General features: G+C 38.0%; 1 protein-coding gene across 5 annotated transcripts in view; it reads right to left on the bottom strand.

The window, feature by feature from the left end:
* Window positions 1-27,415, bottom strand: part of SCUBE3 (signal peptide, CUB domain and EGF like domain containing 3) — a 3,541,316-nt gene that overhangs the window by 326,408 nt on the left and 3,187,493 nt on the right. The window lies entirely within an intron of this gene.

The following is a 27,415-nucleotide window of genomic DNA, read 5'->3' as shown; positions in this document are numbered from 1 at the left end:
TAGCCTGTTCCAAAGAAGCGGCTGTCACTGGGAGATAAATGTGTCCACCCAGCTTGGCCTATTTAAGTTGCATGCCACATTTAGGTCCCTGTTACGGGTAGCCCTAGTCCTTCTTGATTTACGGATATGCAGCAAGTTCATTAGATTTAGGTCTTAGACTGCTCTGTATGCCAGGTATAAGTCTCCCCTAAGAAGTCTATACACTACAGAGTATAGTGACAGAGACTTTAGTCAGTCTGTGTAAGGCACATACTGCAGCCCCTTGATCTTCATTGTTAGAAACTTCTGAAGTCTCTCTAATTGCTGCAGGTGCTTAGTACAGTACATGCCAAATGGGGCGTTATACTCAATTATGGGCCAGATAAGTGCCTAGTATAGGGCAGTAATAACTTATTTTGCTCTCGAGGCAATGCCTTTACTAATCAAGTGTGCTATGTAAAAAGCTTTTCTTACTACAGTAGACACACAGTAGTCAAAGTTAGGTGACAGTCATCTTGTGATCCTAGATCCCTTACCACTTCACAGGTACTTAGGGTATTGTTGTTGATTTGATAGTTTGGACAGTGACTAATACACCAGTTGCTTGTCTGCACAAGACCCTCCTGGAGTACACTGACATCATTTGGGGATTCGATGGCTGTACCTAGTTTGCAGTCATCTGCAGACTTGGTCAGCTACAACCCTTTAGTTTTGGCTTGAACTTCTGAGAAGTATATATATCAAACATCAGTGGGGCTCAGCAATGACCCCTGTGGCACCCCGCTGGTAACAGGTCTACTGATTGATGTGGAGTCAACCACTTTGATAGTGTGTGCCCGGTTTGTGAGCCAGCTGGCAACCAACCCATCATACAATGAAGGGGTTTACATTCAGTTTGCCAAGTTTATCGGTAATGCCAAAATGTGGGACTGTGTCAAAAGCCTTTGCCAGGTTGATGTATACTGTGTGCACAGATCTGCCCTCATCAACGGCCTTGGCCACATTTTCAAAGAAATCCACCATATTTAACAGGCAGGATCTGCTCTTTACGAAGCCGAATTGGGTAGGATCCAGGGGTTCGGAGGTCACCTATTTCTTTATTTATGAGGTCTATGGCCTTACAGATGAGTCTTGTCAGGCTTATGGGTCTGTAATTCCACGGGTCTGTTGCTAGGCCACCTTTGTGGAGTGGAATAACTGTTGTTCTCCATTCCGCAGGAACAAAGCCTGTGGTTAAGGCTATGATTGAAAACAGTACTTAGTGGTGATGCTAGTTCATGTTTTAGCCTGTTTAGAAGATAGCCTAGGATATCATCTGGTTCCATAGAGGCTGTGTTTTTTGCCTTGGACAAGGCTTTGAGGACCTGCTCTTCAGATATGTGTGTGTGTGTGTGTGTGGGGGGGGGGGGTTGGAGGGAAGATTTGTTGCAAGTTAGGAGGAAACAGGAGTGAAATTTTCACCAAACCTATCTGCTAGCAGGTTTACTATCTCTGTGGGATCGGTGTGTGTGATACCGTTGGCACTAGTTCTGCACATGCTTGGGTCCTACCCTTTAAGTTACATATGTAGCTGTAAAAGGCCTTATGGTTATCCTTGGCTGTACTTGCTACGTTTTTCTCAAAGAAGCCCTTGGAGGATTTGACAAGTTGTCTTACTTGCCTGTTGAGGCTGAGTAGGGTGCTTTTCCATTGTTGGGGCCTTGTCTTTATGTAAATGTCAGGCATGCAGGTGCACAGCTCTCAACCTCTTAAGAGGCCAATGTGGAACACGCAACCTAACAATGTGTGACAAACAGCCAAAATGTGGAACACCCTATTTTCGTACTATGTGAAAATGTGCCATTTCCACGGCACCTGGTTGAAGTGGGCTTTGAAACAAAAGCATGAAGTTCAAGTACATAGCCAAAAATTAACACACTACATTTCTACAAATTCTATAAGAACACAACTTGCAATTTAAATCAAACTTGTTTATAATGTTCAATACCATAAATAATCAAATGCAAAACAGAACTACCAGACAGTATCAAACTAAAATCAAAACTACTAGTATACAGAATCAAAGTAAAACTTGCCCATAAATACTATTTCCTACAATATCGCATTGCTCTAAATGTCTGCTAAACACTACCCTTCTATATACTTCACATTGCAAACAATTCTACATCTGTACATTGCACTATATCTATGGATATTTGTATTTAATGTACTTTAGATGCACACTCCTTATTGTATGCCACTGTATATAACTGGTCAAGAATATATCACAAAATGTTCTGCATACTGCATAGCACCCCTAAAACTTCAAATGTCTTCACCTGTGCATTAAGAGAAAAACTGCTACTCTGTAGATCAACTGAAATGAAATTCTGCATGACTAAAACAGTCAGTCTGTTGCAACACTGTTTACCAAAATACCTGCAATATTGTACCACAACACATCTAATTACACAAGTCCACAACCACAAATAACAGTAGTGATGACCTCAGTATTAAGAGTAGAAAATGCAGCATTATGAAATGTAACAAAAAGACAAATTTAGAAACAGAACAGTAAACTCAAAACAAAATGCAACATCAATTTGTTACTATAATGTGTTCAAAAACATTAATGGAACAGTTTTTTTGCATCAGCCTACATTTAATGAACAATGAAACTGTAAAGCATGAAACTCTAATGTTGGACATTACAAATATGCTGCAACCCTCAGTGACTCATCAAGGAAGAAGTATTTTGCATCCAACTACATTGTATGACTTTTACAACACTGCACCACAAATCCTATAAAAGTTAACACAACAAACAGATTTTGCATATACATACATTATCTTAACAATAACTAGCATAATTCTCCAGTTTTGCATCAATGACCATAATAGAATTCAAAACAATATAACAGACTTGGCAACAACCTAGATTTCATTTTCTTCCAGTAAGACAAAGTATAAAATTGGTGTCTACCATTCCTCACCCATTATAACCTGCATCAACTCACCAAGAAAAAGAGGTAGGCAAGGCAGCTGTAAACGCCACTAACTCTGGTACAAAAAAAAAAAAAAAGGAAGGCAGGCAAACTCCACAAAGCCTCCGAACCAGCCCAGCAGAAGTGCCACCGTCCCGATGTCCTAACTACGCTACGGTTCTCCTCATTCCTCCAGCAAAAGAAGCATGTTCCAAAAGTAAATGAAAGAATAAGTGTTTTACTACAACTGTTTTTCAAGGTTTCGCAATGGCGCGAAGCCCCACTGTGATATTGCTAGCGGCTGTGTTAAGGGAAAGTCCTGTAGTGAGTGGCCAATTTCTTTCTTACCTCATTGGCTTGCTTTACCTAGAAAATATCTCTTGATTGGCTCGTACACCTCAATGCTGATTAGCTCTATTTGCGGTATACAAGCTCACAAACCAGAGCCATCACCGCTCAGTGCGGAACAGCGGAAAAGCACCTAAGAGAGTCTATAAGTGCGGAGCATTCCACATAATCTGGAGCACTTGACTTCTCAGTGTAGGTGTACTGAGCACATATTTCCCACAAAATAATTACAGAAGTGCAACTACCCAAGAACATATGACCATTACAACAGCACTATTACGAAGATTGTGACTAATGACATACATGCATTACATACAAAATTAAAACAGTATTGAACAGTACTCTGAATGTGAGCTCAGAATTACGTTTCACATCCAGTCTAACAATCTTGCAGGTTACTACATTCAGTAACCCTCAATTTATCCTTCAAGACATTTTGGTCAACACACTTAAAAATACTGATACTTATAAAGCAGCAGGGGTAAACAGCAGTCAAAAGCAACTATTGTACAAAGGAATGGATTTGTAAGCACCAGCATTTACCATATACAAGCAGATATCTGACCAGAAGAAAGTTTCTCCCAAATCAACTTTTGCAGGAATCGAATGCTTGTACCAGTGTTTTCTTCCATAGAGCAACAGCTTCCCATTGAGCTTCGCCCCTCTGTGCTGATGATTATGCTAATTATTATTCTTTCTGAATCTCTTAGTTTGTGTGATGAACCTCATGCACATTTCTGTCTGATGCTTTTCACATGCCTGAATCCCTATGGGCAGCACTGCTCACACATGGTCAAGGTTATGTCTTTGGGGGTGAGGAAATTGTCATGCCTATACATATACAAGGATGGAGGACTGCCACGTTTCACAAGTTAAAGTGCTAATGGAACTATAACAATACAGTCTATTTTCTGAGTTTGTCATCCATCACACAAATGAGAAGCCAGTCAAGGTACATTGCTGCACAGCAGATGGGACATGTGACAACTCTTTTGAATGTCAGTTCTCTGCCATGTTTACCTGAGATTCTTCAAGGTGAGGCATCATGGCTGGAGACACAGAGGGCAGTGATCCTTTTAGAACACAGAGAGAGTTGTGAGGAGTTCAAACATTTTCTGGGCATTCTCCATAAGGAGGCTCCTGAAGGTGGATTATACTGGGCCTCAGTATAAGGCTGAAGTCTGGAATAGCTTTTGGCAAGGCTGCCACTCATACTACTGGTATGCCGCACACAGGGGAACAGTGCCGTCACCAATAAAGTGACATGAAGCACTGCCATTCTGACCTCCTACACCAATGGGAGGATGAAGTAAAACAGCAGGCACCACTGTACTTGTAAGGGTAACTCATCTTGGTTGCATACACAACATGCCACTCCAGTCCATAAATTTTACATTATGCCCTTTTTATATCAACAGCACCTAAAAAGATTGAAAGGAATAGGCAGCCATACAGCTGCAGACTGGAGTGCCTAAGACAGCAATGGGAGAAGTATACATGCTTCAGAATGTCTGGCTTTTAATATGAATTGTAGCAGGGATTAAAAAAGAACATACAACTTTGATACACCAGCAATACATCTGTCAGTACTGCCATAGCTCAAAATAGCAGTACGAATGTGCACTGTTAGAACTATGTGTGCTCATGGCACCTCCTGCATAGGCATAAGTGGGTTATAATGCCGAGGCTCAATACTCATACTGCATGGATACCGGTGGTCCAATCACCCCCACCCCACAGATGTGTTATCATGAAAAATATTTCAAGTATATTTTTGTCTCAGTGGTATCACTGTAACATTATATGGGTTATACATGTAAGATCATCAATACTAGTTTGGTAGACATTTTTGAACATAAAAGAGAAGTTGGTTTCCTTTGCTTACCATCTGTGATTGAAATATACATGTCTGAGCAGCATATTTATTTTTTTATTTATTTCACATTTGTTGACCGGGATAGTCTGACTGGATGCATGTCCATTTTCAGCGGAGGCCCGGGGAGAAAAGCTCCAAGGGTAAGAAGATACAGCATTACATAATACCAGCATTACATATTACAAACAGACTATTTACAGAGATTACATAAGTAAGCAAGTTAAACAAGTTCCACAGGTTACAGTTAATCCTGAGCACAAGTCAGGATTAAATTAAATTACACAGTAAACTGGTTAACAGATTTTTACACACACACATTTTTACACATATTTACTTTGTATATGGACAGCAGGCTTAATCACCAAACTACAGCTCTGACCACAGGCACTTGCTGGTCTGTCTACATAGCGCCTCCCATTAATCCTCTGTCAAGACTGCATGTAATAAGTATTTACTGGTTCAACAATGGTCTTATGTTTTATTATATAATAAAGGCTTATTACTATTCAAAAATGAGACAGCCCATACAGAGTGCCCTTTACAAATCGAGCATAAACCAACAGAAAAAAGTCCATCTGCTGAAGAATCAGTAAGTGGGGAGATGTTCTATTGGTATAGCCAGATTTGCCACAGGTAACCCTTACAGAACACACCACTGTATTAATCTAAAGCATCTAGGGTGGCTTGAATTACAGCAGCAGCTGAAATTTAATCAACTTGCCATCACCCATAAAATAGTTTATCAACCTGCCAAAACACCCATCTTTTATCTAACCTTACTCACCCCTACTATAACCTGAAGTCCCTAAGATCTTCACAAAAACTTCTTGTAAATATCAATAAATCAAACAATAGAGGTGGAGACTCTCTCTCTTCTCTAATACTGTTGGAAAAACCTGGAATCTACTTCCCTCCAAACTTAGGGACGTCCCTCTATTAACTTAAGCTCTTCCTCAAAACACATTGGATGTGCCCCTGTACTAAACCTGACTGACCAACATGCTCTTGTTACTTGATTCAACCTTCTCATCTCTGGTACAATTTCATCTTAACAACTACTATTCTACCTCTCCATCATACTCTTAGTACTGTATTCTCAAAAAAGTGACATGTTGTACTACTACATGTATTACTCAACTGCTACGCCATATTACCTTCTTTTTATCTTCCTTTTATCTACATTTATACCGTACTTTTTATCTATTATTCTTTCTGAACATTTAATTGTAACTTCATTAGTAATTGTACTAAGTCTAGTCAAACATTTTGCATTTTTTTATACTTTATAAATGTGTGACCACCTAAATTTTTTTTTTCTTTACGGTGAATGTATTTGCATTTTAAATATGTACTGCTGTAGATGTGAACTTTATTTGAACTGTTTGGAGCTTATCTCCCTGGGCCTCTACTGAAAATGGACATATATCCAGCTAGACTAGCCCAGTCAACAAATGTAAAATAAATAAATAAAATAAATATGCTGAGGACAGTGCAATCATCATCAAACACTTTTTTCCCCATTTTTCTACCTGGGGTTAGGGTGTTGTGTCAACTGTCACCATCTCTCCCTACTCAATGACATTCTCCTGCCTTCCTCAATGGACATGCCTGGCTGTTACAGATATTCCCTCACACAATTCATCTATCTCTCTGCTGGATGCTCTCATTTCCTCTTGCCATCTTCCTGTCTGCCCAAAATCATCTTCACCAGATTGTCTTCTGTTTTTCTGCACATGCGCCCAAACCACCATAATGTGTTCTCTTTGACCTCTGCTAAAATTGGGGCTACTCTGGCTTCTCTTTTGATGTCCTAATTTCATCTTTCCCACAGTGTGCCTTATACCACCTCTCTCAGGTACTTTATCTCCATCACCTCTATCTTCTTAAATTGCTCTGCCTTTACTGCCCAGGTTTCTGTACCATACAGTAGCACTGGTTGCACCACTGTTTTGTACACCTTATTTTTCAGTTTCTTTGGCATTCTTCTGTCATAGCAGTTGGCTGCAGCCCCTCTGACTCTATCCTTGACCTCGTCCTTCAGACTTCCCTTCTCCCTAGCCATTCTCCCCCACATACCTGAAGCTGTTCACCTGTTCCACTATCTTTCCTTCTATCTAATTTCTCAGCTTCTTCTGATTTCTCCCATCTGCTGCCATAACAACTATCTTATCTGTACTTCATTTCATCCCATGTGTCTTCAGTTTTGCCTTCCCTTCCGCTATCCCTTGCTGAAGTTCTTGCTCAGAGTCTGCCTGTAATACCACATTGTCTGCATACAGCAACTTTGTTGATCTGGCACCTCCAACATATTTGTTAATGCAGTCCACCACCAGTATGAAGAGCAGTATGCTCAGAACAAACCCACCTCCACTAGGACCCCCCCCCCCTCTGTGAGATAAACACTATTCATACTTGAGTCATTCGGTTCCTGTACTTAGTCTGCACTAATTCTACCAATGCTTTCTCCAAGACTAAAAATTCCCAGTTGGATTCTTTCCTCATCTCCAACTTCTTCTCATCTACCCGTCTCACTACAAACACTGGGTCAGTTGTGATGTATGCTGCTCTGAATACAAATTGCTCATCTCCCATTTTACTTTCTACTAATCTACGTATTCATTTGTCACTCACCCTCTCTAGAACTTTCATGCAGTGTTATACGAGTTTGATACCACTATACTGTCCGCAGGTGTGAACGTCTCCTTTGTTCTTGTACACTGGCACTAGTATGCTTACTATCTGGGATACACCTTTCTCTCCACACTGCTATGAGTACCCCTCAGGAGCCATTTCTCCCCTATCTCACCCAACATCTATCTTATCTGCTGTGACATCATCTCAGCCTGCTGCTTTCCCAGAATTCATTTTCCTTAGGTCTTTTTTTATTACTTCTACAGTAGGCTCTTCCTCTTTTTTAATCATAGGCTATGTCTGGGAAAATACAGCTTTTGTGGGGTTTTCTTCATTCAGAAGCTGCTGGAAGTTTTCCTTTCATCTGCCTATGATGTCCTGTGGACTGGTTAGCAGGTTGCTGCTGGCATCCCTTAGGAAGGGTGTCTGACTATCTTCTTTATCTTTCTGCTTTCTGTCTTTGCCTTGCAACCTGATATAGTTTCTTTTTTGTTTTTTAAACAAAAAACATCTTTATCAAATTATCACTTATGACATAGGCAATCATACATTCATATAAATGAAAACAAACCATACTGACATAATCTTAGTCACAAACATTATACATCACAAACCATTTTGACATAAATTTAGTTGAAAACATTATACATCGCTTATACTCTACCCAATCATTGTCCATCAAACATTACATAGCTCTTACACTTGGTTAAGACTTTGATTTCCATTTTCTAGTAATTGCTTTTTTGCAGTCACCTTAATTAGACTCAGTAAGGCCTTACTATGTTTAGGCAATTCCGATTCTGTAGCATAGCTCAGAAAAATAATTTCCCTAGATATTCCAATTTGCTCACTGAGTATCTCTGATAAAGTAGTCTGCTGACTCATCTTGATGTAGTTTCTTTGTGCCATCTACTGAGTCACTTTCCAGAAGCTGGTAGCGTGCCTTTGATGCCCTGTTCTTTGCTCTTGCAACTCCTCTCTTAGCCTCTTTGTTAGCCAACCAGTATTCCTTCCCAGACTACCTGTCTTTTCTATCTTCCACTTTTTCCTGTACTACTCTCCTTTCTTTTGATGACTTTCCTTATGTGCTTTATTTCCACACCTGGCTCGACGGCATATCTGGTCTGTAGTCCTCACACATGCTGTTTTGAAGTGCTACTATTCTTCAACTCCACCGATTTCCTCCTCTTTTTCAGGTGCTAGATCCCTCAGCAAATCCTTGTGCTTTCTCTCCAGTAAACTTCCAGGTCTTCAGCCTTTTCTCTGTTGACCTTAGAATCTTCTCCAACCGCTACTTGCAGTTGAATGTGGCAACCAGTGATTTATGCTATGGACTGACTGTTTCACTGGGAATTACTTTGTAATTGTTGATTCTACCCTAGTTCCCTTTCATTACTAAGAGGAAATCTACTGCAGTTATATGTTGGCCACTCTTGCATATGATCATGTGACTGTCTCTCTTACTGAAACAGGTGTTGGTCGCCATCAAGCCATTTGTCAGACAGAAGTCTAGAATGGTCTCTCTTTCTTTATTCCTACTGCCCCACCCATGTAGACTTGGGAAGTCTTCATATCCTGTTCTGCCTGCCCCGATATGTGCATTCAGGTCACCCATTATCAAAACTAATTCATGTTGTCCTGCTTTATCTAGTAGGTCCTGCAAGTGCTGCTGAATGTACTGTTTTCCTCACTGCCACTTATGAATACTGCCCTATACTTATCATGGATTCTGATTGCCATGAGTCTGTCACTATTTCTGATGACATCCTGCACTGTCTTCTCAAGTCTCTCCCTCAACACAATGCCCAACTCATTTCTAGTCTGTACTCCTCATAAGTAGAATGGTCTGGATTTCAAGCCAAGTACCTTTGTTGCACTTGTCTGGTGGATACATAGGATGGCCAGCTTCCTCTTTACCATCATGGCATCCACTTCCAAGCTGCATCCTGTCAGTGAACTTGTATTGAGTGTAGCATTTTTTTTTCAAAGAAACATCTTTATTAAATTATTACTTATGCCATAGGCAATCATACATTTATATAAATGAAAACAAACCATACTTACATAATTTTAGTTGCAAACATTATACATCACTTACAATCTATCCAGTCACTGTTGGTCCAACATTACATAGCTCATTCAAATCCTGCCTTCTTTTAAACCTCCCTTCTTGTCCAAAATGTTATTCTGCATGTACCATTCCCACAATTCACATTTTTCCATGTAATTTGCAGCTATCCTTTTATAAACATCCCATTTCCAAGTGTTTTATCTCTGTTACTATACTCACTACTTCAAGTACAGGTGGTTTAGACTTTGATTTCCATTTTCTAGCAATTGTTTTTTTTTTGGCAACCACCATAATTAAGACTCAGCAAGGTCTTAATATCATAGCTCAAGAAAATCATTTATTTAGTTATATGAATTTGTTCACCCAGTATTTCTGACAGAGTAGTCTGCAGGGAATTTTTAGTCTGCCAACTCATTACACTCCCCAAAAATATGTTCCTGATTACCTCTTTCTTCCCCATCACAACTCCAATATTTGCCATCTACCTGTGGAAACATTCTTTGGTATCTACTTGGAGTATACAATTACCTATGTAAATCTTTTAGACTTTGTTGCATATTTTAGAGTCATACATACATCCCCCATTGTTTGTGAATTGCTTATCCGATCTCTCTTCCCAATCCTTTCTAACCTCCTCTGATTGAGTTGTATAGTTTCCATGCAATATTTTATATCCTCTGCTAATTATCCATTTTTTAACAGCAGCTTCTGTTCTAGATTCTACTAAAAACACACCCAGTGTTGGTCTTTTGTTTAGGATCCCCCTATTTCTTTTTCTTTGCCTACACTCTGATATCAATCCTCGACAGGAAAACAGATCTCTAACCTGCAGTCCAAATAACTTCTTGGCATCTTCCCATTCTATTACCTCTCCCTCTCTAGGTATTTGCTCCCAATACCCTGGTTCCTTTGCTAGCTTTCTCCAGTAAATTCCAGCCTCCCTCTTATCCACTTTCTGCATCTGCAATTGCAGTCAGCCCTTTTGGCAGAATCTCCTTTCCCCATACCCATGCTGGCTTAGTTCTTAATTTCTCCTACTTTACGAATATAATGCATTGTGTTGGCTATTGCTTTTTTCCTTAAGAATCTGCATCTAAAGTCCCAGTCTCCCCTTGTTACTTGAGTTTCCCCCCTTTTTCATCACCATCCCTTTCCAGTTTCAATTGCACTTGTCTGCTTGTGCTCTGTAAAGGATCCTTATCTGTATAGTTCTGAAAAATCCCTTCAAATCAAGTAATCACAAACCACCTTGTTATACTGGGAGGATCAGTTTATCCCAATTGACTCTTGCCATCTTCACCTTCCAGATAAAATGTTTTAACTCTTTATTAATTGCTATCCACAACTCCTCTGATTAATAAAAATATGCCCGACCTGTGTATAAAACTAAAGTGACTAAAATCATTTTGGTTGCTTGCATCTTGCTATCCATAACCATAGAACAGAACTTATCATTTCTCAGTTTTTGTATTATCTTTTGTTTAGTCTCTTCACACATAACATTAGCTGCCATACTAGAATCCTTTTTAATCCATACCCTAAGTACTTATTTTTATTACATCCCCAGATATATGGCTACTGCTGAACCAATGTCTGTGGGGGTACATAGTTTACAGCTATTGCCTTTGTTCTGTCTTCATTAATTCTGTATCCCAAAAAGACTTGAAACTGTCTCAGAATGTTTCACAACAATGAAATGCCTTTTTCTGGTTTTATAAGGTAAAAAATAATATCATCGGTAAATAAAGCCAGCTTTTCTCGACTACCATATGAATTAAATCCTTGAATTTCAGTGTTCCTTGATTTCTTTGCCAGTGGTTCTAAATATAATGCAAATAACAAATGGAAAGAGGACACCCCTGCCTAGTTCCTCTGCTCAAACAGAACTTATCAGATAAGAACCCACCCACTTTAATTTTCACCTCCAATGCCTCATATATCCTAATCAACCTTATAATTTTATCAGGGAATGCAATTGCTTCCATTGCTCTGCTCATAAAATCACAGCTTCCTCTGTTGAATGCTTTCTCTGCATCAAGAACAATCAACAACAATGGCATTTTCTTAAATTCTGCTTCCCTGTGGATCATTGTTCTATTAATATTGTCAAATGTTTGCCTCGTCTTTAAAAAAAAAACACACTGATCCATATCTATAAATTTTGGCATCACCTTTGCTATTCTTTTATCCATTACAGACAAACACTTTAATTATGGTTTAGAATTGAAATGGGCCTATATAAAGCTGGATCTGATGGGTCTTTACCACCTTTAGGTATTACAGCCATAACCACTTTCTTCCAGGATGTTGGTGCTTCTCCTCCTTTTAAAATACTGTTAAACAAAACCTTCCATATCTTTATCAGTTTTTCCCTCCTAGCTTCCAAACTTCCACAGGAATACCATCTATTCCTGGGGACATTCCTTTAGATTTGTTATATATCACCATTTTTCTCTCATCTCTCCCTATCCTGTTAGTAATTGAGCCTCATCTGCCTCTAACCTTGGCATATTTAATTCTTCCACAAACATTTCCATTTGTACCTTTTCTTGATTTCCATATTGTTCTACTTTATACAGATTTCCATAACATTTCCGAAATACATCTATTACCTCTACAGAATCTCTGGTTATCTTCCTTGTTGTAGGCGCCCTATGCTTGGGGACAACCCTTTCTACTTTCTGCTGTCCAAGTTGTGCTAAAAGTTTTTGTGCTCTGGAGTTATTATCAAAAACAGTTGCTTAACAGCAGTCTTTCTAAACTGATGCATACTATCGATGTATCCCTTATTTTCTGTTTAGCATTCTGCAATTGTTCCTCCTCTTGTTCTGTGAAATTCCTCCTGTTCTTCAATACTTTAACCTTTGTCAGTCCCTCTAAATAATTCTTGTTACTTCTTAACCATCTCTCTCTCTCTCATTTCCATACTGTTTTTAAACTCCACTTTAGTTTTATCCTAATCCCTAGATATATTTTTAAAAGGGAATTTCTATCTTCCCTAACAAATCCCGGATAATTTCCACTACCCATTTCTTAAATTCCTCTCTTTTTAGCAAATAGGTGGGAAAGTGCCAGTGTCTTATTTTTACTTCATTACACTGTATTTTTATTTTAGTTATTACTGGCATGTTTTTATTTTAGTTATTACTGGCATGTGATCTGAAATAGTTTTTGGATGTGTATCAAAACTTTCAATTAAATAAACAGTATATGGTTCCAATGAAATACAAGTTCTCTCTAGCCTAGTCCAGTTCTTATGCCTTGGGGAATACTATGCAAGTTCAGGTCAAACTCTTACTACTTAATTTACATCTTCCACGTCAAGTATTTTCTTAAATTTCTTTAAAAAAAATCTACGCTCTTTTGTTATATCTTCCCCTCTGAGCCCCACAGATATATCCTCACTGCTACAAATCAAATTCTATTCCCCACCTATAAGTAATATTCCCTGATAAAAGCTGATGATTTACTCCATAATTTTCTAAAGCATCATTACAGCAGTTTTAGGTGGAATATAAATATATGCCAGTGTAATCCTCCAACCTTGCCGGCAGCCCCTTAGTACGATAAATTTACCATTATCTTTTTTTCCTCTTCTATCCCAATTGGAGCTCCTCTTGCAATTAATATAAGTACTCCCTTTCTCATTTGTCTCAGATAGTCCACTGAATACCCATCCTGAAATGCCTTCTTTATCAAATTCACATGCTCAGTTCTTTCCAAATGTGTCTCCTGCAGCATAGCTATTTGCACTCTACATTTTTAATACAGTTTACTACTCTTTCTTTCTGTACATATCTGTGAGAGGATTTATATTTAAAGATGAGATAAAAAGTCTTGCCATTACGTTAAGAAATTATTATTCCCACCTCTCATGTGTAACAATTTTTTTTAAACATCTAGTTTCAGCTTTTGTGTTACATGCATGTACTAAAGTTTGGCAGGTTGATCTTTTACACAGTTGTTTCCTGTCCTATCCATTTGAACCTATGCCACATCTTACAAAATGTTTTGTTTTAGTGAAAACCCTCAAAGAAATCACACCGCAAAACACTCCTAAAACCTATTAACTTAATAATAACAGATAAAACTATCTACACCTTCAAATACTGAAGTTTAACCCTCTTAATAGGAACAACTGTCCTAGACCAACAGCCACACTTACAAACTTGGATTAACCTATAAGGAAGGGTATTCATGCTAAGACCCTTGGTACAGTCTGTGCTTCTACTAAGTGCTGTCTCGTTTTGTCTTATCTTTATTTCCTCTCCCATATTAGAAAACCACTTGAATGCTTTCAGAAAATATCATATCCTAGCCATTAAATGAAATACGTATTCTATTGTTATTGCCCCTTATCTGATTGTCTCCATAGAGACATGAGAACCAAATAAACAGTTGTCTCTATAAGCACTCATTTTTGTGCTAGAGGAAAACTTTTTATTATATTCAGTGTTCTTTGTTATTTATTTGCTTCCCCTTAAAAGTTGTTACTAGATTAAGCCAAGGCCTTAATCCAGTCATTCCCCCATGCAAGAGTTAAAAAAAAAAAAAAAAAAAAAAACTATATATATATATATATATATATATATATATATATATATATATACACACATTTTTCTTGCATCATGCTCTTTTGCCCAGACTTTTCTTTTTTACATTTCAGTGCCTACATTTCTTAAAATTGAACAGGGAGAAAAAGAAAGGAAAAACTCAGGGGTACTTGTCTAATTCAGTACCCCATTACACTCAAAAATAACCGAGAAAGCTTTACTTTAAAGCAAGCAGGTTATATCATGCATTATAAAAATACTACTATTAAGAACAAAATTTTGCTTTACTTACAGCTAACTCTCCTTGCTCTGCCTCACTCCTAAATGTTCTTCCAAACATTAATGACATGAAGTAGGGCATATGCGTTGGAGTCCATTACAAGTTTAACAAAGTCAAAGTAGTCCAATATTTCCAGGTTTTCTTGTTCTGCCATGCTTCACAAATATAATTAATGCTTTGTAATTCCACACTTATTTGTCAGTTTCTGAGTTGCTGGTTTTCTTCGTGTTGATCTAAATCTCCCATATCCAGTCTCTGTTTCACTTTCAACATACTCCCAGTTCTTCTACTCGACTCTTGTGCTTTTTTCTGTCCCTCAAGTATTTTCCTTTGAAACATTAAAAAAAAAATTTCACTGGCACAATCTGTCTCTACGGGCTTTATTACCAGAAGAACAAGCAGCAGAATCTCCTTCTGTTTGATAGCTCAGCTTTTTGTTGGACAAACTTTGGCACTTCCGCTTTGGCATGTTTTCAACAAAAAATTATTTTGACCCTCCAGGAAAGAATATTCTGAAAATAGCTGGATACAGCAGCTTGAATCTTGTGCCTGCTTCTTTAATTCTCTGATTACTGGAATACATTTACTCCACTTTCTGCCTGGTGTACAATCATTTTCCACAAACACTCTACTGTTTCCCACTTTTAGTACTTTGTCCTTCTGCCACATGTTTGTCAGAATCAATTCTTTCTGCTGGTAGGATTGCATCTTTACTATTAAAGGTCTATGTTGCTTTCTCATGGCCAGGTTTGGAGCATACACATGATGTGCCCTTTCAATTAACAAGAACTGATGTGGAATACCAGTCTAGTTGTTTATTTGTGCTTTCATCAGATTAATACAGTCTGTTCCTTCCAGCTTCCCTGGCATGGCAGAAAATCTCAAGTTTTCCCTGCATGCTCTGTCCTTTAATTCTGTTATTTTTTGAAGCATCTCCTCTTGAACAGTCTCATGCTCAGCCAACCTTTTCTTCATTTTGACCTCTGATTTGTGCATTTTTATCACCTCATCTGAATATCTGCTTAAAGCTTCTTCCTTTTTTTCCAGCCTTTTATTATTTGAGTTGATATACTCATTCAGTGTTTTGTTTCTTTTAATATCTCTGAGTAGATTCACTTTAGAAGCTCAAAATACTGAAATATTGAAATTCATTATTTCAAGACCATAAAGTGGAATCCTGAAAACAACGAAATCTCAGAAGTGCAAAATTCAAAACCTCGCACACAGGCTATTTTGAATTAGCACTTCTGGTGTTTCTCTGTGGTTGTGGATTCAGGTAAGTGTTTATTTGTTAAGGGTTTTGGGTAGTGGCTGTGGTGTGTGTTAGTGTGTTTTGTTGCTGTGATGTGTGAGTGTGTGTGTGTGTGTGTGTGTGTGTGTGTGTGTGAGGAGAGTGTTGCTTGCATGGTGGTGTTTTGTGTGTGTTTGTATGTAGTGTGACCTCAGAGTTACAATATTTAAGAAGGGGGGTGTGAGGGCGCAGCCCCTCACATGGGGAGTGCAGGGGGGCTTGTGTTTGTGTGTGTGTGGAGTAAAAAAGCTAATTCAAAATCTCTGGTGTGTGAGATTTTGAATTTCACGCTTCTGAGTTTTCGTTGTTTTCAGGTTTCGACTTTATAGCCTCAAAATACTGAATTTCGATATTTCAGTATTCCGAGGATATAAAGTGAATCCCTCTGAGTACATCTGACGTATTTTTTCCTCTCGGTTAATGGAAAGTCGCATCTTGCACTGTTTTTTTGCTTAACAGCTGCAGGAGTGTTTTCTCCTCACTTTTTATGAGTAATTTTCTTTTAGGTTCTCTAAATCTTTTATTTGCTGGCATGCAGGCAGAGCACTTATTAACCAGCTTTTGAAATTTACCCATGAATACAAGTTCACTGGCTCTCCTTTCTGACTTTGTTTTCACATTGGAAGAGATGAAATTAAGTGTAGTATTGTAACCATCTTGGAAGCTCCGATTGTAGCAATCCTTAGTTCATGTTTGGCAGGTTGATTGGTTTTACATCCAGCTTTAACTCAACAGAGCTATCCCAGGTAAACTGGACACCAGCCAGTGGCTTACTTACCCAGGGCTGCTGGGCTTTATAGCAGCCACATGCACCTCTCCACAGATAAAATGGGTCCCCAGAACAGGTCAGAGAAGGTTGGGTCCTAAACTTAATTATTACTGGCAAATACTGATGCCCATTTGGTGACAGTCAACATGATCAAACAACCTAGGGCCATAGTTTACACCAAATGGCTAGCCCTGCCACAGTTCGCATTCTGTATTATGTCTTCTCCTATACTGAGGATACTGTGCACCATGGTAGATACACAAAATGGTTGGTCAATACAACTTCCCCCTATAGAGCACCATCTAGAGTCTGTGCTCCTGACCACACCCACACTCTTGGGAGAGTCGATATGGAAAAACACAGCCTGTTTTTGGAAAGTGGGAGTTTCCCCATGGGGGGGGGCAAGCAAACTTCATACAGATACTGGCTGGAGGTCAGGATTGAACCTTGTACGGTACGCATGAGAGGTGAAGCCCTTAACCATTATGCCAACTGGTCTATTACAAGAACAATTTGGTATGCTCTGTAAAACTAAACAGACAGAAACCTACCTGATTATCTTTATATTTTCCACTGGCCTTCAATAACTGTTTTTTTAAACTGTTAAAATAAATAGACAGAGATGGAAATTTTGTTTTCTCTGTTGCGTCTCCTGCACTGTACTGATATTTTCTGCAAGCATAGGAATGCAAGTCCTGTATGCATACCCAGTATATCAGTATAGGGAAAAGAACTTGGAAGACTGAAGTGCCCTTATACAAACACATTATTTAACAGAGGTAAGCAATTTCTTTCTTAAATAATTTAATTGTATAATAGCAATAATCCACTTCTGTTTGTGGATATATCAGGATTTACCCACGGTTGGCTTTGTTTAATCACTCAGGCTTCACCCTTACGATCAAACCACACCAACTGTGGGTAAATCCTGATATACCCATGTACAGATATGGATTACTGTTCAACCATATCAGCATTAACATAGTTAGAATGCAGAAACAATATACTGAAGTTCATCACCATGAACAACATAAAACAGTCTTTAATGTATTAAACATGTACTGAACAAACACAATGTTAAAACCAAGGAACTCTAGTTAATAGTATAAAATCCCCATGTTTCAAACGATAAGCGTTTTTGGCTTTGCCTTCTTCAGATTGTACAGTTACAGGTATTTTAATCGGACAGTTAGAATGCAAGTTTTTCACTATATTTGTACTTATTTAGTCTGCTTTTTGTTTCACTCCATTTCTTTTACTATTATATTCAGCAACACAGCCACCTGCACCCATCCCACATGCAAGGCCTGTCATCCTCCCCACTATTGGCAGTAATAGCAGTAGTACCACCACCATAATCAGAAGCACTCAGCACATCAGGGTCCCAGCCTACCACAGTTGCCTTCACATATCCTGAACTACGTGTACAACCTGGGTGAGCCAGACTTGCACTGGAAGCTGGTACAGTTATACCCACTGGTAGCAATGCAAGTGGAAGTGACAACTTTATCATCTGTCAGCAGCTAGCAGACTACAAGGGATATCAACAGGAGGTTGGATGCCCCATATCAACCAAATAGAGAACATGCTCTATTCACTGAGTTGTGCCCCTACTCATCACGGACTCAACCATCTGAGCCAGGGCCCAGTGGTGGCAGTATGCAGGGTGACAAGATATCTCCCACTTGGTCTCAGCTGGCACAGACTGCAGCTGTGAACACCCAATCCTATCCCCCAACCTGGTGTTCCCCTTCCTTTTGTGTCCATGCCCATCCCTGTTGGTCATGCACTCCCTTCCCCCAACATTGCACTACCTCTGTTTGCCTGATGCCTTCTACACCGTTGTGGTCTCCCTCCCTCATTGTGTTACCCTACCCTTTCATTCATGTCAGTCTTCCCCTGCTACTTAACCTAAAACCCTCTTACTTCCATTACTTTCTTCCCCAGGTTTCCCTTCATAAAAATACAATTGGCATCTCCTCCATAAATATGTGTTGCCCTCCAACCCCACCTTCATCCTGCTCATTCCTTATTTTCTCACCTTCAGTCTTACCCTTGAATTGCTTCTCCTTCTCACTTATTTTCTGTATTCCCATTTCCAACTTTTAATCTGGTAAAATAGTAAACACATGCTCAAAAGGGCTTCTAAATCACTCATACTGTGCTCAAATGCTCATGTACAAGCAGCAAACAAGAAATTGTACTGCTCATTTTATAATATAGATGAAGTCCAGTCAGCGTCATATACTGAGTGTATTGGCTTTGGCTGCCACCTGTTTCACAGATTGGCTTTGGCTGCCACCTGTTTCATAGATGAGCAGAGTGGAGAGCTCAAATCCCCTCAGGGTTGTTTGTTTTTTTCTGAATCTTCTGCTTGCATTTTGTAAATGTGTAATACCCACCTGTTATGTGCTTTCCCAACACCTTGATGGTGAATGCTTTTATGGCTCACCTTGTAAATGCTGTCTTTGGTACACAGGGTAGAGTGTAATTGGTTCAAAACCTGAGTTCTGTATTTTTTATCTGCTTCCAGGCTGCAAATGTGTAACAATAACTTCAAACCCCCAAGGTACGTCTCACCACCCCACCGGTGGTTATTCACATAAAAGACTATTTAAATTGTGATACTCCCAGTGTGGTTTGCATTGCAGTATGCTTTCAATGTGAAGCACATTACATTGGAAAAAAATACAAGACTACTTAGGATCCGGATTAAAAAAACATGTGGGAGCCATCAGGAAGTGAGATGTTTACAACGCACTAACAGGGCATAGTAGGACCTGTTCCCAGTTCTCTGGATTCCAGTTAGCAACAATTGAAAATGTCAGAACACCTAGGGATTACTGAGCCCCTCTGGAACACAGACAAGTTACTGTTAGTTAAAGAGACAGATACAATTGTGAGCAGACACACCCCCAGGTCTAAATGAAAACCTGAGCATTTTCAGTGTCCTTAAATGGATTAGGGAACTCCTTAACCCATTCCCCAGCTCTCCACACCAGTTAAACAATAAGCCTAGGTATATGGATTAGGGAACTCCTTAACCCATTCCCCAGCTCTCCACACCAGTTAAATAATAAGCCTGGTTAATTTTAAGTTATTTCCTGATGAAGTTCGACTGAAAACTTTACAACAAATGAAAGCGCTCAAAATATGATTTAAATGAAAAGACTGACCAAAACACAGAGAATAGCCTAGGGTCTGTACTCCTTCCACAGCAGCACAAGTTTCTTAAGTTTGTAAATAGTTGTTTGCACTTTTGTGCTAGTGGTGCTACGAAATAACTTACTATGTGCTTCCCTGACACCTTCTATGTTACTGCTTCTATGGCTCATCTTGTTAAGTCAGTGCTGGGTAGAGCATAGTTCAAAAGAAATGAGCAGGTGTTTTATTTTTCATGGTATTTGCAGTGTAGTACAGGTACACTGATTAAACCTGATGACTTCAGGTCTGGTGTAGGTCAGTAATTTCAGTTACTTTCTGTATCCCTTTTCACATTTTCCAAGTTCCGCTACTTCAGAATGGTGTGTGTGTGTGTGTGTGTGTGTGTGTGTGTGTGTGTGTGTGTGTGTGTGTGTGTGTGTGTGTGTGTGTGTGTGTGTGTGTGTGTGTGTGTCAGTCCCTCATCTCCACTGTGTTTTTCTGCATTCCTGATTTGGTCATCATCTCCCTTTGCAGTCTTCTAGCTGATTCTGTTTTTTTCTGTGCCCTACTTCCACCTCTACCCTCCATCCTTAGGTATACTTCCATTCCTTCCTTCCAAAAGACATTTTCTGCATATCTGTAAGGTCTGAGTTACAACAACAAATGAGCACCTTAACATTACCATCTGCCTGAGTGGATTCACACAAATTACCATAGAGGGTTATAGTCAATTAATGTTTACAAGAGCTGCTTGGACTGGGTCTATATCTCATTGTCAAACTTGTATAAGTTTGAACGATCCACTATCGAACCCAAGAGTCCGAAACGCAAAAATAGCAAAGCCACTGCACATCAATTTTTTCCCAGGGAAAAAAATCGGTGGGCTGTTTTCGGGGCTTTGCTATTTCCTTCACTGTGGTGCAATCTTGGAGTTTGTATATTTAAGTAGGGGGGTATGTGGGGGGCACAGCCCCCCCACTTTAGTTTTAGTTTAAGGTTTATGTTTTTTTTTTTTGGTTAGGGAACAGCAATTTTTTTCGCTGAGAAAAAAAATTGCTGTTCTGTGTGTTCGTTATTGTGTGGTTTCGGACTTTTGGGTTCAATATTGCATTGTTCAAACTTATACAAGTTCAACAATGTGATATATTCCTGGTGGCACTTGATTACTGTTGCAAGTTTTGCCTAATGTGATCTTCTCACAGGTCCCCACTGCAGCGAAGATGAGCAGTTCATCATCACACACACTGGCTAGGCCATATGCATGACTAATGAGCCTCATAGCTCATCGCACATGCATTGTAAACAATACTGGCTTGACTGCACACACATTTCTGAATCCCTAGGCTGATGTGCTTTCTTGACATGAAAGAAGGGGAGCAACCTTGGATTTTCCTTACTGAAGGTCTTTATGCTTTTTTAAATCAAAACCATTATTACCAGCACAAAATAGATACAAATGAAGGGATATATGGCTTTTGCTGCTCTAAGTTTATCATACCAGGACTATTTAGTTTGGTTTAACTGACTCTCGGTTAAATGAAAAGTCAGGTAATGTTATATCAACATCGCAGGATTGCAAAATTCTCCGAGTAAGAATTTTTCCTCTTACCTCCAAGGTCTCATGCTCTCTGAGTCAGCATGTATGTTCAGATCGGCTGACACTGTACACTACTGTCTTTATTTTTTTCTTTATTATTTGATTCATTCTTAGTAAATTCACAGAACTGCTACAGCCTCAAAAACAATATATAATTTCTTTAACATAAAAACAATACTAAAGATGTTATAGTGGTTCTTTTCTTCAAATCATTTCCTTTACCCACAAGGTTATGCAGGTAAGTTATGTTTATTTTATGGTTTTGCAGAAGCCTGCATTCAAAAAGCTTTTAAAATAAATATTTAACATGCGAAAAATGTATGGGGTATGATGACTGCTTTTGAGATCATAGTTTTCTCCAAGAATGTAAGAAGAAAATCAAGAGTAAAACTTCGGTGGTGACCTTCTTGTTGCTCTGCTAAAGAACAAGCTCCAGCTACTGCAGCACATTCATTTCTACTAGTCAGACTCTTACATGCCAAGGCCATACTGCCCAGGTTTCAAACCTTGAGCAAAGCTGCCAGAAAGGTATTACATTTCGTGTCAGAGCACGCTACTGCCTTGCTCTTTAGAAAGTTTCCTGTATTGAATTCTCTCATTTTCTCAGCCTTGCCTGTACAAAACAGAATTTTATACACTCCCAAAAGTCAGTCTTTCAAAGGTGTACCTCTATACGTAGCCTTTTCTCAGGAGTTGAGCCCCTCACTAAAAGTTAATAATTCTAAGAACCATTACAATGACTTACTTTTCTTGGCATACATTGCCAACTGAGGTTTGGAATAAGTTTACTGCAGTAATTGAAAAGACTCCAAACACAAAATCTCATCTTTTATTTCGTGGGAACTGTATCTGTATGCCATTACTGCACATACGCGCAGGGAAGCCTTGCACCAGTCATACAGCTTACCTGTCCCCATGTGCCTTCACGCCCTTCCACTCAGATTTTTCATTCTCAACATCAGATTATATCCTAATGTCCTCCTCTACAGTTTTTTTCCATCTCCTCAAACCCTTTACTCTTCTCAGCCCTTCGTATTACTTCTCCTTCTACTGTTTCTCCCCCCCTTCTTCACCCTTACTTCTCACTGGGCTCACACCTCTTCCCATCCTGCTTCCGATCTTCTCACATCTTCATCTCATCCCGTCCCTCACCACTTCGAAATCATTCCTTCATCCATCTAACCCTCACATATTGTGCATCCCCTTTCAGGTTCCCTACTCACTTGTACATGCTCACACACCTTTTTATCTTCAAATTATGTCTTTACTTCAACCCTACTCATTTCAAGCCTTTCGTAATCTGTTTAATTCACTTCATCTTTAAAAGCTCCTATATGTCAAACGCACTACTGCATATGAGCATACTGTGTAAATGAGCACACAGTACTCTGTTGTACACCTTGGATTATACCATATTTTACTTTACAATGCAAAATATTTATATTATCACAATGAATACTGTGAAAACTTTAGACTTTCTTTTCCTTGTACTAATGAAACTGAACTCATGCTTTCTTTGTAAAGATATGTTGCATACAGTCTCCAGTGTTGTTTAGTACAAGAGGTTTTCTTCTGAAGATGGATACTGCTTGGTAAAACTGTACTTGTCAACAAATGCAAACAGATAACATTACATTAAATAAACATTATGACCACACAACTGACTCTAATACTGTACAGCACATGCAAAGAAATCTTATCTGACAAAAAATAACAAGCACAAAAGTAGTTCCAAGCATGATTTTGTAATGAACTTAGTGATGATAAAATATCAAGCCAAAGAAGCCAGCTGCCTACCAGGATACATTTTAAAGCAGTGTGCTACTTTCTGGTTGAAGGCACCACTAAAGGATGCAGGAAATGTCTGTCGCTTCTGAAATTGTTTTAACGTGTTTATTACAATCTACATCATGTTGTTACTAAACTTATTTTAGCACATCTATTACAGTCAAGGTCATGTTGCGATGGAACTTATTTAAATACATTTGTTACAGTCTATGTCATGCTGTTTCTGAACTTGTTCCAACAAGTCTGTTACAGTCTATGTCATGTTGTTAAGGAACTACTTCTAACACACTTGTTATAGTCTATGTTATGTTGTTACTGAGCTTGTTTTAACACATCTGTTACAGTCTATGTCATTTTGTTAATGAACGAGTTTTAACATCTGTTACAATCTACATGTTACTGAACTTGTTCTAACATGTCTTACAGTCTACATCATGTTATTACTGAACTTGTTTTAGCACATCCATTACAGTCTACATCATGTTGTTACTGAACTTATTTTAACACTTTTGTTACAGTCAACGTCATGCTGTTACTGATCTTGTTTTAACACATCTGTTGCAGTCTATGTCATGTTGTTACTGAACTTATTTTAACACAAGTTACAGTCTACATCATGTTGTTACTGAACTTGTTTTAACGCATCCATTATTGTTTGTTATGTTGTTACTGAACTTGTTTTAGCACGTCTGTTACAGTCTATGTCACATTGTTACTGAACTTGTTTTAGCATGTCTGTTACAGTCTACATCATGTTGTTACTAAACTTGTTTTAAGACATCCATTACTATGTAATGTTACGGAACTTGTTTTAGCATGTCTGTTACAGTCTATGTCACATTGTTACTGAACTTGTTTTAGCACGTCTGTTACAGTCTATGTCACATTGTTACTGAACTTGTTTTAGCACGTCTGTTATAGCCTATGTCATGTTGTTACCAAACTTGTTTTAACACGTCTGTTACAGTCTACATCATGTTATTACTGAACTTGTTTTAATACGTCTGTTACCGCCTATGTCACGTTGTAACTGAAATTGTTTTAGCATGTCTGTTATAGTCTGAGTCATATTGTTACAGAACTTGTTTTAGCATGTCTGTTACAGTCTACATCATGTTGTTACTGAACTTGTTTTAACACATCCATTACTAAGTTATGTTGTTAATGAACTTGTTTTAGCACGTCTGTTACAGTCTATGTCACGTTGTGACTGAACTTGTTTTAGCACGTCTGTTATAGTCTGCATCATGTTGTTACTGAACTTGTTTTAGCACATCTGTCACAGTCTAAATTATGCTGTTACTGAAGTTGTTCTAACACTTTTGATACAGTCTACATTACATTGCTCAGAGCTGCCTATTACAGCAAGTATGACAGAATTACTTGGGTTACCCTCAATTCATTGACTGCACACTGAATCTGGTTTCTATAACCTGTCAAGTTTTGCAGTAGCACCAAATGGCTTAATGTTATAATCTACAAGATTGAGAAATTGTATCACTAACTTACTTCACTGAACTTTTTAATTTTTTAATTTCCTGTAAAAAATTGTTACATGATGCTGTTGGTCTTTTAAATAATGTCCAAAAAATGCTGCACTGTCGATATTTGAATGTGAATCTAATAGTGGTCTACATATTGCTTTGATGTTTACTAAACTAAAGCAGTTAGCTAACAGTTTGCATTTAACAAACTACTGTCAATTTTTAAAGGTACAACCTCATGCCAATGGACAAATCCCTGAAATCAATGTTCATTATTAACACAGACTCTGTTGACTGGTTGCAAGCACTCCAGTTTCAGGTGAAAATACTTTCTGCCACTATTTACAAGAAACAGACTGATAGACCATCAAAACCAAATGGGCATACAAGCATGGTGTATTACACCACAACCAACCAGTTGCCTTAAGCCGCTATATGAATAGAGCCTACTTGCGGCTCTGCTACTGCATGAATAATAAGTATATAAAGTTTATGAGCCATACGTTACAAACAGACTTATGCACTACTGCCTAGTTATAATAATCAAGCTCCTGTCTGCGTTAACTGATGGGAGTAAACTAGCATCTGTTTTTTGTTTTCTGGTACCAGTGTACTACTATTTAGTCCTAATAAACAACTACCTACTTCTAAAATTTTACTTCTTGTGGTAGTGTGTTTCTTGGTTCCACTTAAGAATGTCAGTTTTAGATTAAATGGAACTAGCCTTTCTCTGTGCATTTCCTTTGTGCCAAGAGAAACTGCTGCCCCATTCTACTAACTACATAACGGATGGATTACTACCTCCTAACTCAGAGCAGGCAGGGTGAGGGTGGATCCATAAGGCATTAAGTACTGCCAGCTTCTGTATTTCCAACAAGTCAGCAACAGCCTAGTTCTACCAGTGCACATAGGTTCTGATAAACTCTAGTTTTGGTCTTATACACCACTGGCTGTGTTGTTCATTGTTTTAGACCAGGAAGGGATTCACAAATTTCATGCAACACACTATTCCAGTAAGAGACTTTTTTTTTACAGCTGAATTATAATAATAAAAGTAATAAGGCAGTTATTTTATTAAGAATTTTTGATTTTCATAAAAGGCTACTACCTCTGCTTAAACCTAAGTAGCACCACAATCATTTATCAGAGGAATAAATACATTCAATCAGTAAAAACTAAACGTGCAAGAGTTGGCCAGAGAAGGAACTCAGTAAGGAGAAGGAGACAGATGACTAGGGGGATTGTTAATCTAACATGAAAATTATCCCTATTAAAAATCTTTCCATCATAATGCAAGTGAAGAGTAATTCTTAGCATGTGCCTTGGACTGCAAAACAGCGATGTGTTGAAAGTGTAGCACCACTGTAACTGGGATCCTTGAAACCACTTAACTACAGCTGGGAATGTAATGAATATTTACCAAGTCCAAAACTCTCCTAATTTTGAAGTAGTCTCTTTACTCAAAGGTAAAATAAATTTCAAAATCTGTATGTATGTATGTATATATATATATATCTATATTTATATATACATATATATATATATATATATATATGTATCTATATACATACATACATATATATATATATATATATATATATATATATATATATATATATATATATATATAAATATATATGTACATACATATATATATAAATATGTATATAATAACAGTTAGGGAAGTATGAGGCAGAATTTATAGATGGCGCCAAATTCAAACAGCGCTTATAACATTTTCACGGGAGCATTAATAGTCAATGCAGCACACACTAAAACACCTGCGTATTAGAGAATTCAGAAGATTTTCAGTTCAATGAAGGTAGGTCAAACCTTTAAGAGTAAAACAAGTCCTTACAATCCGGCAGTTTTCACTTCACCAGCAGTAGAATCCAACAATATAATCCAACATTTATGATCCAAGATATACTAATGTAGACTCGAGCGGTAAATAAAATGTAATTTTATTGTAAAACATGCATGCGGCTAGCGCTTTCACCCGTAGGCTTCATCAGGCCATAAGCAATTAAAAACAATGCATTTCTTATATACTCTAGACACCTATGACAGCATTTCCTTTCACTAGTCATTTAAAACCATTTGAGATATTTGCAAAAAAAATGCACATATCTGATTTCATAAAGCATATAACACATATGCAATAATATCTAATTACAAAAACGTTACTACATTCTAAATAACAGAATTATAACATACTTAACAAATGCCTATGAATGGATATATATTAATATATTAAAACATAAATATTATCTAACTGCTATAAATGGGCTAGGCTAATATATTCTAAACCAAACCCAATATTGGCAGATAGCTAAAAGCTGAAAATCAGCATTGCTACAGTCTAAAAATAGAAATATATACGCAATTAAATGTTAACATAAAATACAACATTACTTTCTACTTAATAGCAAGAAAAAATCTTTATCAATGAATTAATGAGAGATACAACTACAAATACAACTAAATTCCATTTAAAATGAGAAAAAAATGTACAGACATCTCAAAAGAAATGCAGTATACTACATCTCCCACTACAAGGTGTAACATCATGAAAATAAAAATGTATATATGTGTAAAAATATAATAAACTAATAAAGTATACTGAATATAATAAAATATA

The sequence above is a fragment of the Protopterus annectens genome, chromosome 7.part0 (genome assembly GCF_019279795.1).
Source record: "Protopterus annectens isolate FY-2018-M chromosome 7.part0, PAN1.0, whole genome shotgun sequence".
NCBI classification, from domain to species: domain Eukaryota; kingdom Metazoa; phylum Chordata; order Ceratodontiformes; family Protopteridae; genus Protopterus; species Protopterus annectens.
This window is presented reverse-complemented; position numbering and strand designations above follow the sequence as displayed.